A 12,969-nucleotide genomic window follows, 5' to 3' on the forward strand; every position below is an offset into this window, starting at 1 on the left:
GCTCGCGCACAGACAACTTACACAAGACTACAACACACACACACACACACACACACACACGGATGCTTAAAACTGGTGGCTTGAGCTCTTTCCTGTGCGCTTCGTTTTGATATTGCATAATGAGTCACAGTATTCACAGTTGTTTTTGTTGTCTTTCCGTTGAATAAAAAGGAAGGAAGGAAAGTATATCTGAACAACCATGTTGTGCTGTTGTACTTTTGCTTAAACCTTTCTGTTGGTCTGTTGTTGGGTTTTTTGGGTTTTTTTTTTTCCATTTTCAGTCCGCTCATACTTTATCTATGTTGTTTGCTTTTTGCGCATTTTCAACCAGTCATTTCTTACACTAATATCTGAAACATAATGGCCAATACGACCATGGATGGGTTGTATGAGACGACCTTTGCAGTTAAGAATATTCCTTACATGGAATTAACAGTTTTGTTTTGTTTTACTTCATTTCCTCTCATTCCTGTTGATTCATTCTGTTCAATTTTATGTATTTATCTATTATTTACTCACCCCCCCCCTTTTTTTTTTCTCTCTCAAGGCCTGACTAAGCGCGTTGGGTTACGCTGCTGGTCAGGCATCTGCTTGGCAGATGTGGTGTAGCGTATATGGATTTGTCCGAACGCAGTGACGCCTCCTTGAGCTACTGAAACTGAAACTGTTCAATTTTGTTTTGATTTATAATCAAATAAAATGAAATGTAAAGTTGGAATGAAATTCAAAATGTCCGTTATTATAGTGAACAGTAATTTTTTTGCCCCCTTTAGATAGGAGAAATTAAGGAACACAAGTTTGTTGTGTGCCTACGTAGATGAGAAATAAATTATTAATTGCGTTGCAATTTAGTCTCTTGATTCAATCAGCAGGCCTCGATGTTTGACACTGGAGTGATTGTGATCGTAGGACTGTTTATGTCAGGGGTCGTGGTTTTTTTGTTTTTGTTTTTTTTTGTTTGTTTTTTTTAACCGAGATGCATACCATGTTGATATGTACAGTGTACCACAAAATCTGTGCCATGTTGACAAGCATAATATATGCACCATATATAAGGGCGTGATAATATTTCACACACACACACACACACACACACACACACACACCATCGCCACCAGTCCTCGTCGATGACACACACACACACACACACACACACACACACGAGCTCCATCGCCACCAGTCCTCGTCTTTTTATCTGACGACACACACACACACACACACACACACACACACACACACACACACACACACGTGAGTTCCATGTTAATGTGTATAATCTTTTTATCTGAAGTCAACTTGAAGACCAAGTGTTCCGCCACTTACTGAAGAGCACAAACACTGATTACACAGAGCAAAGGCCACACTGTTGAGTGTGGTACATGATGACCCTGGCACAAGTTCCAGTGTGTCACTAGTGTCCTTTACCCTGCGTCATGTCCTTATAAAGTATAGGTAAGTCTGAAACAAGTTATCAATTTAAACCCTGTGTTCATTTCCTTATAAAGTATAGGTAAGTCTGAAACAAGTTATCAGTTTAAACCCTGTGTTCATGTCCTTATAAAGTATAGGTAAGTCTGAAACAAGTTATCAATTTAAACCCTGTGTTCATGTCCTTATAAAGTATAGGTAAGTCTGAAACAAGTTATCAGTTTAAACCAAGACTACAGACTTTCTCAATAAATTATTCTGGATGTTTGTGTGTGAACCTCGTGTCTTCTCGTGAACTGGTTTCAATTATTGTGTTGTTGTTGTTATTATTGCTGCTGTTGTTTCGCACAGGAATAGATGCCATGAACACATAGATCATTTTATTCTATTTTTTTTTTTATTTCATATATTTATTCTTTTATTTTTCGCATAAAAAAAACAACAACCTTTGACATCGTTGTTTATAGCCAGCCAGCCGCACATGGGCATATCAAGACTGCCCGACAAAACAATTCAATCGCGTGAAACGCAAAACTCTTTGTCACATCTGAAAAAAAACAACAACAATAGCAACAGCAACACCAGTAACAACAACAACAACAGCAACAACAACAACGACATTGATGGAGTCTCCCGTCGGACCGACGGATGAGTAGGGGAGACTCAACAACAACAACAAAAACCGCAAAACAACAGAGTTCACGACATATTTATTATCTTAACCATATATATATATATATATATATATATATATATATATATAGTCTTTATAAAGGGTAAACAATACTTCAAAGTCACACAATTTATCAGAAAGCTATGCTGGCAAATAACACTGCAGAATGGACCTATTGCCCCATCCCAGTGTTTGCAACATGACTACCTGATCGACAGATCAAAACAACGAAGACAGTAGTATAATAATAATAATACCTCACAATTCACAGACTGAGGGTTAAAAAAAAAAAAAAAAAAAAAAAAAAAAAAAAAAACAGAGAGAGAAAAATAAAAGTCAAGGTTCGCCGGAGAAGAAAGAAAGAAAGAAAGATAGAAAGAATGAAAGAGGAAAAGCAGTTTGATGAATCGATGAGAACAACGGAAAAGAGGTAATTTCATGCAAAAGAATTATTGTCAGAAGACGGGGAATGTTGTCCACACTGTAAGACCCACGAACGGCATCCGGAGTGATGAATCTGAAGTGAACAAGGTGTCGACGGGCGTATTAGCCAAGTGGTTAAAGCGTTGGACTGTCAATCTGAGGGTCCCGGGTTCGAATCACGGTGACGGCGCCTGGTGGGTGAAGGGTGGAGATTTTTTTTACGATCTCCCAGGTCAACATCTGTGCAGACCTGCTAGTGCCTGAACCCCCTTCGTGTGTATACGCAAGCAGAAGATCAAATACGCACGTTAAAGATCCCGTAATCCATGTCAGCGTTCGGTGGGTTATGGAAACAAGAACATACCCAGCATGCACACCCCCGAAAACGGAGTATGGTTGCCTATATGGCGGGGTAAAAACGGTCATACACGTAAAAGCCCACTCGTGTGCATACGAGTGAACGTGGGAGTTGCAGCCCACGAACGCAGAAGAAGAAGAAGAAGAAGAACAATGTGTCCAAAACGTGTTTGTTCATGACTTGCCAAACTTTTAGAGTCAGTGACTGATCTTTGTAATTCTTTGTCTCCTCAACAACATCCAGTTCGTACACAGTGTGGCTGTCGAGATCTTGCGGGGGAGGAGAGGGGGGTAAGGGGGGGGGGATACACAGTGTGGCTGTCGAGATCTTGCGGGGGAGGGGGGGAGAGGGGGGTAAGGGGGCGGGGGGGGAGGGGGGGGGGGGGGGGGGGGGGATACATACAATACAATGCGCTGAAATTGATCCGATTGGAAATTAAGTATGCGTCTCCAAAGGCTCGTCACTCACACATCACGGTCTCTCAGATGACACATATGAACGTGACAAAAGTTCAACTAAACAGTTAAAGAGCAAAAGATCGCGAATTGTGTTGACTGTTTAGAGAGAGACAGAGACAGAGAGAGAGAGAGAGACAGACAGAGAGAGAGAGAGACAGACAGAGAGAGAGAGACAGAGAGAGAGACAGAGAGATGAAAAAAAAAGATATAAAAGTAAATAAATGCCTATGTTGTAGTTATTGTGGGAGCAACTGAAGATATATATATATATATATATATATAATTTTTATACGTGTGTGTGTGTGTGGGGGGGGGGGGGGTCGGGGGGGGGGGCTAGGGGGGCGAGAGTGTAGGTGTGTGTGTGTGTGTATATATATATATATATATATATATATATATATATATATATATATATATGTGTGTGTGTGTGTGTGTGTGTGTGTGTGTGTGTGTGTGTGTGTTACGTCGGTGTGCGTGTGCGTGACTTTATGAGTCAGGGCTCGTGTACTTTCATGTGTAGTGTTGGATCTGTGAACATTTGTTGTCTGTCTTTATATAGATCTGTGAGACAGCATATTTGTTGCACTATATAATTTATATATATATATATTTGTGTGTGTGTGTGTGTGTGTGTGTGTGCGTGCGTGCGTGCGTGCGTGTGTGTGTGTGTGTGTGTGTGCGAGTACGTGTCCGTGAGTTTATGTGTCGGGGCTCGTGTGCTATCATGTATAGTGTTGGGCCTGTGTAATATTTGTTTGTGCTTTTATATCAGTGAGACTGCATAATGTATTGCACTGTTATGCTATGCATGCATGCATGCGTGTGTGTGTGTGTGTGTGTGTGTGTGTGTGTGTGTGTGTGTGTGTGTGTGTGTGTGCGCGCGCGCACGCTAACGCGCGGTTTCATTTACACATTGTTGCATTTATATTTGTTTTGTTTCTCGGGTGCGAAAAGACATAACAACAACCAAACGAGCTGAAATTTTATCAATTATTTTCGAGTAGAAATAAAAAACAAACAAACATCTGCTGATCTGTGTAATCATTCCCCTTAACATTAGGCCTGTAATTAACGAGTTCTGGTTTAACGTGGGCCTCGAAAGATAAAGTGTATTGTGTGTGTCGACTTTTTCTTCATGAATTTGTCAAAGCCAAATTTGTGAGAAATGTTATTTCATATCTAGCATGTATAAAATAAGCAATAGGAAATTTGTGTATGTTGCCAGACGCACATACGTACAAATGCACAAATGCATATCTAAACCAACCACTTAGTATGGCAGTTGTAAATGATTATGAGGACAATGTGTAAAAGTGTTAGGCGTTTAGTATCAGTTTCGTATATAATTATATTCAACAATTCCATGTACTCCGGGGTGTTTCATACTTAGACAATCGAACGCATGCCTGTCTGTCTTGTTTATGAAACCACGAAAGTGTCAGATTTACACGTCACATAAGGACAACGGCGCATGGCCAATGCCATACACGAATTTATCAGAAATTGCAGCACTTATGCCAGCATTGTATTGTTCTGTCCAAGGACGTATAAGGGAACACGTGTTCATGAAAAACACAGAAGCGCGCAACCTTTGGACTGAGTCCGATTTTGAGGGTTCTGGCGCAAAAACATCGATGTGATGTATTTCCATGCCTAACTGACTGGCATTCAATAGTAGGCTATAGAAGAAAACGGTGGTTTTTGGTTGAATAGACTATGGTTTTCAGCTGAATAGACTATCTTAAACACAAGTAAGTGCCGATCCAGTCATTTCGTGTACGAGTTGGCTCTGTGTGTCTGCCTGCCTGTCTGTCTTGTTTCTGCTCTGTCCTTGTCGCAGTGTCTGTGTTTGTCTCTCTGTGTTTATCGCTTTCTTATGTCTGGCTGTCTGTCTGTTTGTGTCTGTCTCTTGCACCATGGCTGTGGCTGTCTCTATGCCTGTCTGTCTGTCTCTCTTCTCCCCCCCCCCCCTCCCCCGATCTCTCTCTCTCCCTCTGCCTCTGACTGTAATAAAATGTTTTCTGATGTGTGTGTTTTGTATGTTGCTGATCGAATCGAATCTGAACACTTGCCCCTTGAATAGCGCGTTGCCTTTTCAAATTATGAATTAATTTCAAAATGATCGTAATGCTGTACAGATAACAGAAACATTTGTGCTGAACGACGAATATAGTCAGCATTTTCATGATGCAATGAAATTATTAATGACAAACTGATGATGGCTATGGATCTTATTGATGTGAATGTCACTTTTTAATAAAGCGTTGGAATTGTTCAATAACTGTATTCGAGAATGTGCATCACCTATGAAGAGTGGATAATTATAACTGTGAGAGGGGTTGGTTTGATGAGGAATGCAGATGTTTTAGGAGAAAAGTTCGCAGATAATTCAAAACGAGTGTAAAAACACCAGAAAAAGATAATCATACTTTATATGTAAGGGCTAAAAGAGAATATAAACGTGTTTTTGATGAGAAGAGTGACAGTTTGGTAAAAGCTTGTCGGATGATTTGATCATGTCTGTTAAAGTTAAAGATTTAAAAAAAAAAAGTTGTTGGAAAATATTTGATTACAGAAAAGACAACCACAATACATTTCTGTAGATGTTAGTTCCTACATTTTAGAAACTCACTTGATAAAGATTCATTCGATAATAACAGTGAACCTGATTTGCTATAGGTGAAGAATAGATATATGAATCGACTTATATCAAGAGAGGAAGCTTTAATTTCACCAAGACAAATAAAGAACCGTAAAAGTTCAGGTCCTGATGGAATCATCGGAGAGTTTTCGAAAGTCACTTCTATAGACTCTCCGATATTCCATCAAGACCCACCATGGAGTTTACAGAATTTGGGGTGGGGGTCGGGGGGTGGGGGGCGAAGTTAAAACAAGAATTCAGTGTGGTGACAAACTAACAGATTTTTATTTTTTTAAATGTACAATGAGAGTAAAACAGAGTAAGTATGTAAAACAATGTAGGTATATCGTGAGTCTTTTCACTCGTTTAGAGTGAAAAAAAAAGTTTTTGAGAGTCGACATGTGTGTGGGGGAAAGAAAATATATCTCATTTGAAATATATCATGAAATCTGCAGTAACGTGTGTTCGTTATTGGCTGGCACTGCTGAAACTGAACAATGATATACTACCACGTCAACTTTACAATACTGATTAAAGTCAGTTTTAGAGGAAAATGAAAATGCGTGTACAATATACGAACATGTCTTTAGTATGAATTTGGATTTGGGTATGTATGGGTGTTTGAATTGTGATGTTGACTGGTGACATTGATCGTTACTATAAAATACATGTAGGCCTTATGCTTACATTCCATAGCGACTTGTTTGACTGATTCATATCGGATGTGACGATAAAAAAATTATATTAATTGACTGAATTATTACCACATCCGGCATTTCTGCACACTCACACACACACACACACACACATATACTCCCCACGCCCCCCCCCCCCCCCCCCAACCCCCCCCCCCCCCACCACACACACACAGAATTGGATACCGTAAAAATCACCCCAGGGGGTACAAATGAGGTTGGGAGGGGGTGTAAATCCAGCACGCCACATCGCTATTTCTCTACGTCGCCACGCTGAATATCGCTCAGTCGTCTCTATTCGCCATCTATTCGGCGTCATTTCCTCCTCGACTCGAGTGGCAAAGTTTTGGCTTGAGTGGTGGATCGAGTGGGCCAGTGAAAAATACGCCATTTTCATTGGTATCGTGCCGATTCGCCTATATTCCCGTTTCGCCTATCACTAGGCTGGCCGATCTCGATTCGCCGATTCCCAGTTCGCCTATGTAGTCGGTAACTTTTTGAAACAGCAAAGAATTGTTCGGCTCTCTTGTTTTTGACACTGATAATAAAACCGTTTATCATAAACTGAACTGAATCATAATCGCTCGGAAATGATAGCACTCACTATTTTAATTTTATATTTCAGTTGCCCTGTTGACTCAAGATCTCTACAGAAATACAAATGTTCATAGAAGCTGATAGTCGATTATGTGCACAAACGTTAGTAAACTGTGCGCATATGCATGTTTGAGAGAGAGAGAGAGAGAGAGAGAGAGAGAGAGAATCAGATTCAGAATTTATCAGAATCAGAATTTATTCAGTAAGGCCAAAGCCCCATTTCAAGGGGTTGTGAACTATAACAAGTACACCATATTTTGCAACAAAAGAAATCGCAAAATATAAATATATGCAAATCTTATCCCCCATATGCACACACACACTCGAGTTATGAGGAAATTTAAAAAAAACAACAACAACGACAACAACAAAAGACAAAGAAAACAACAACCGAGATACGTACACACACACACACACTATACATACATACATACATACATATCTATGCCCACATACATATAAGTATACACATAAACTCGCGTACCTGTATGCAGGAACCCATATACACTGAAATAATCACAACCATTGGTACACAAATGCATGCACATGCGCACATAAACATACATATATGTATGCAGGCAGAGAGAGAGAGAGAGAGAGAGAGAGAGAGAGAGATGTTGATGTTTTTATTGAAGAAACACATAAGGTTCATTAGGAAGCGGGGGGATAGGTCGTTCAGCGTTAAAAAAAAAAAAATCATTTTCAAGTACAAAGACATTGTCATGAAGCGTAGCAGAGGATAATTCATACTAACAACACGAGTGTATCAAAAAGAAATGCTACGGAGAGAGAGAGAGAGAGAGAGAGAGAGAGAGAGAGAGAGAGAGAGAGAGAGACAGACAGACAGACAGACAGAGAGGAGTTGGTATGTCGCAATATGATAGTGAACAAAGTGCGTTGTGAATCACAATGAACCTCCAGCCTCTCAAGAACTACTTAAAGTGTGACACGCGATGTCCAAGGGCTGACATCCATAATCACTGATGTGTGCTTGCAACTCAATGACAAGCCGCCATGATTCTGGTATTCTGAACGACTCGATAATTCTTCTTCTTCTTCGTTCGTGGGCTGCAACTCCCACATTCACCCGTATGCACACGAGCGGGCTTTTACTACGTGTATGACCGTTTTAGTACCCCGCCATGTAGGCACCCATACTCCGTTCTCGGGGGTGTGCATGCTGGGTATGTTCTTGTTTCCATAACTGAACCCACCGAACGCTGACATGGATTACAGGATCATAAACGTGCGTATTTGATCTTCTGCTTGTGTATACACACCAAGGGGGCTCAGGCACAAGCAGGTCTGCACATGTGTTGACCTGGAAGATCGGAAAAAATCTCCACCCACCCTGTACCCATCAGGTGCCGTTACCGAGATTCGAACCCGGGACCCTCAGATTGAAAGTCCAACTGACTGCTTTAACTACCACTCGGCAATATTGCGCCCGTCGGTCACGGTTCTCTACATGAACCCCCAACAAAAAGATGGAAGTGCGACCGCCGCAATTCAGGGGGCCTAGAGTGGCATGAGACAATGCGCGGCAATCATCAGCATGGAAAAGCTTACATGGATGCACTCCCTAGACATGCAGGTGTTAGTGGTATGCAGGTGTTAGTGGTAGAAATATCCGGGAACGAGTTGACAGACTTGGGTAGCGCAACAACTAGGATCGGGCGGCATTCATCGATCTGTGATCTGAAAAAAAGTAAAAGAGTATACTTACTTACAAAAACACACAAAAAACAACAGTTTCAGTTTCAGTTTCAGTAGCTCAAGGAGGCGTCACTGCGTTCGGACAAATCCATATACGCTACACCACATCTGCCAAGCAGATGCCTGACCAGCAGCGTAACCCAACGCGCTTAACAAAAAAACAAAACAAAAACAACAACAACAACCAAAAACAAAAACGAACAAAAAACCCCCCAAAAAACAAACAAAACAAAACAACCCCCCAAAAAACAAAAAACAAAACAAACAAAAACAACAACAACAAAAAACAAAACAAAAAAACAAACAAACAAAAAAACCCAGCTACAAGGCCATCACATCATTGATCGCATCACAGAAAGTGTGACAATGAGACACCCAGAAGTTGAAACTGAAAGTAATTTAAGACCTGAGCCATGACGAATCAAAAAAATGAATTTTGGCAGTCATCTCCTAGCCAACAATGCCCAAATTTCTTCAGAATAGAATAGGGTCTCCCTGGGCCTTCCCAACTGCAGTTTTGACTGAACAACTATGTGTGTGTGTGTGTGTGTGTGTGTGTGTGTGTTTCAGTGTTTTTCATGATGCTGACAAACTCATGAAAAACATAACGGGCGTCATGACGTCCTCAATCTCTGAACTGAAATCAATATTGTCAAATTGCCGTGTGAATTCCAAATGAATGTATGTAAGGTAAATGTGTCTTTATTTTTTCTTTTCCTGAAGTACATTAGACAGATACTCTTTATTCTATGTATCTATTCACTTATGCAGACAGCAGGATGTAATGATGATGGGTGTGGCGCAGGCCTATTTCGTTTTTTGCAATGGAACTGTAGAAGTAAATGTAATTTTGACTATCTGATCCATTTTCTGCAAGATCACAACTATCATATAATTGCCCTCCAGTCCCTCAATTGTTATAAAAGCAATCTCCCTAAGTTAGAGGGTTACTTCTACCCTCCAGTTATTGATGAAACAGAGCGCAAAGGAAAAGTTAAAGTTGCAACCTATATTTCAGATTCAATCATATATAAAGCTAGAAAACCACCATATTATAGTATAGACAAACGTTTGTATTCTTCAACTATAGAGCTTTCTGTCTTAGATAAAACATTAATTGTAGTTAACTGTTACTACCCTGATGGAGTTTCAAGAGGTGAAGCTGACTGGTTAATGGATTTAGATTTATCCCATAGCTGGATAATTCTAGGGGATTTTAATGCGCACCATGCCTTGTGGTCGGACAAAAATTGCGAATTCACAACCAACAATGAATATCTAGCGAATACCATAGTTCATTCTAACTTAACTATATTAAATGATGGTTCAATAACAAGAATCGCTGATCGGGCAGATCAAAAAAATTCTTCAATAGACATCTCTTTGGTGTCGACTGATATAAATCCATACTGTGAATGGCAAGTTCTCAAAACACCACTGGGGAGTGACCACCTTCCAGTTGAAATGGTATTATCTGTAAAACATGAGATCATAATTAAAGATAATATGGGGTTGAAATATAATGAAAAGAAAGCAAACTGGGATCTGTTTGGTAATATGCTGGCTTATTACTCTGCTGATTTAAATTTCAACACTGATGTTACATCACAAGAAGATTTAGAAATTTGTTATCGGTCTCTAAGGAATGTTATTCTGAAGGCTGCTGATGGTTCAATTCCAAAAGTAAAGTATATAGCCAATCCAAAACGGTCTGGTAATCCTTGGTGGAACAGCTCATGTGAAATAGCAGTCAATAAGAAAACAGAGGCTTTCAAAAACTGGCATAGGTATCGAAAAATCGAATCCAAAGAAAGAGTATCAGAACTGCACAACAAGTATAAACAGGCTAATAGTTTTAGTAATAAAACAGTGGCTGCTGCCAAAAAGATGTACTACACAACTCTGATTAACGACTGTACTAGCAACCCAACTGCCTCTTCAAAACTGTGGGGAGAAATAAAGCAAATAAAGGGTGTCTATAATCTTCCTGATCCTCCTTTGTATGAAAATGATATTGTGTATAAAACTAGGGAAGAGAAAGCCGAGTTATTTGCGGATACATTCGCAAAAATGAGTCAGACAGAATACTTGCCATCCTATGAGCAAAAGAGAAGGAAACAGTTTGAAGATATGAACTGCCCCTGTGAAATGGATAAGAATGATAGCAGTGCATCTTACATTAATGCAGACCTAACGCTGGGGGATCTATACCGTGCTCTCAATGCTGTTAAGTCAGGGAAAGTTGCGACAGGCTCAGATCCAATATCGTACAACATGATCAGACATTTTCCAAATATCTTTTTAAAAAGAGTGTTAGATTTTTTTCAGATTTGCTGGAATTCTGGTATCCTTCCAACTGATTGGAAGAAAGCAACCATAGTACCTATTCACAAACAAGGAAAACCTAAATCTAGCCCTTCCAGTTACCGACCTGTTTCGTTAACTCCCCATCTTGGGAAGGTTTTTGAGAGAATTTTGAAAACTAGATTAGAACACTTTCTGGAGAAGAAAGGAATTTTACCTACTTTCCAGGCTGGTTTTAGAAGAGGTAGGGGTGTTACTGATCATGTCGTCCATCTAACTTCTCATGTTAAGAAGGCACTCGCAAAGCGTCACTCCACGGTCGCAACTTTCTTTGATATTCATAGAGCCTATGACTCTGTGTGGCACTATAAATTGATTCATAAAGCAAATACAGTAGGGTTGGGAGGTCGATTTCTAAAATTTCTTAAGTCATTCTTATCCCAGAGGACATTCCAGGTGAGATTAGGGGGTATATTATCCAGATCAAGGTCCGTCAATATGGGTGTTCCCCAGGGAAGTGTGATTTCTCCCACTCTGTTTTCACTAATGCTTTATGATATGAAAAATATCAACACAAATGGTGCCACATTAGTAGCTTATGCAGATGACATAGCTCTCTGGAAGAATGTAAACTGTAATATTACAAAAAATACATCAAAACGAAATAAAATTATTAAGCATTTTCAAGATGCCATCGACAACATTGTGGAATATATGAAAGAAAGTGGTTTTCTCCTGTCTGCTGAAAAGACTGTTTTCGTCATATTTACTAAAAAGTTGATTGAATTTGAAGGTAGGGATGCTATTAAAATACAGGTAAATGATACTATCATATATCCGAATAAAGAGGTGAAATTTCTCGGTGTTATCTTCCATTATAAACTTTTTTGGACTAAGCATATAAACTACCTTATTGAGAAAGCGAGGAAGAAAATAGCTCTATTACGTGTGCTTTCTGGAATCCCTGTTATAAATTGTGGCAATAATCTGATCAATGCTGCAATGGGACTAGTCCGCTCAATTATATCATATGGTCAGGAAATCTATTTCACTGCTTCAAACTCTGATCTTCATAAACTGACAAGTATTGATTCCTTAGCTTTTAAGATTGCACTTGGGTTACCGCGATGGGCTTCAATCGACAAAACATACAAAGAAGCTGGTGTTTTGCCATTACCTGAACACAGGAAATTATGTGCCTGTAACTACATGGTAAGGGCTAGAGCTGTTCCAAATTCGGTTGTCTCTGAAATTGATGAAGAAACGTACATCTGTAGAGAAATTCGTAACAAAGCTGTATACACGTCCTTGTTCGATTTTACTAAGTCAGTCTTTGAGAGTTGCAGTCTGCCTCTTTCCCAGATTGCGAAAATTCCGCATTGTTTTCATCCGCCTTGGCTGACTGAGCAAGCAAATATTATTTTTACATATGGACAATTAAAAAAGAGTGACAGTCCACTCATTATTGCCTCTCGGGCCAAAGAACTAATTAATACACGTTTCAAATATTACCTCCGTGTTTTCACAGATGGATCAATTAGTAGTAACTCTGAAGTTGGAGCCGCTTTTGTAATCCCCGAGCTTAACATTAAAAAGAGATTCCACTTAACTAAAGGTTGTTCAATTTTTACTGCTGAATTGTTTGCAATTCTGATGGCTTTCAACTTTTTTAGTGA

The 12,969-nt window shown here is 39.7% G+C and overlaps 1 protein-coding gene across 1 annotated transcript in view; it reads left to right on the plus strand.

Moving 5' to 3' along the window:
- Positions 1–4,946: 4,946 nt before the first annotated feature.
- Positions 4,947–12,969, plus strand: part of LOC143295468 (uncharacterized) — a 64,118-nt gene continuing 56,095 nt past the window's right edge. Inside the window, exon 1 of the mRNA XM_076607183.1 lies at positions 4,947–5,091. The gene's annotated coding sequence lies outside the window, so the exon portion shown is untranslated. The remainder of the gene's footprint in view (positions 5,092–12,969) is intronic.

This window comes from Babylonia areolata, chromosome 20 (assembly GCF_041734735.1).
Source record: "Babylonia areolata isolate BAREFJ2019XMU chromosome 20, ASM4173473v1, whole genome shotgun sequence".
Lineage (NCBI taxonomy): Eukaryota > Metazoa > Mollusca > Gastropoda > Neogastropoda > Buccinidae > Babylonia > Babylonia areolata.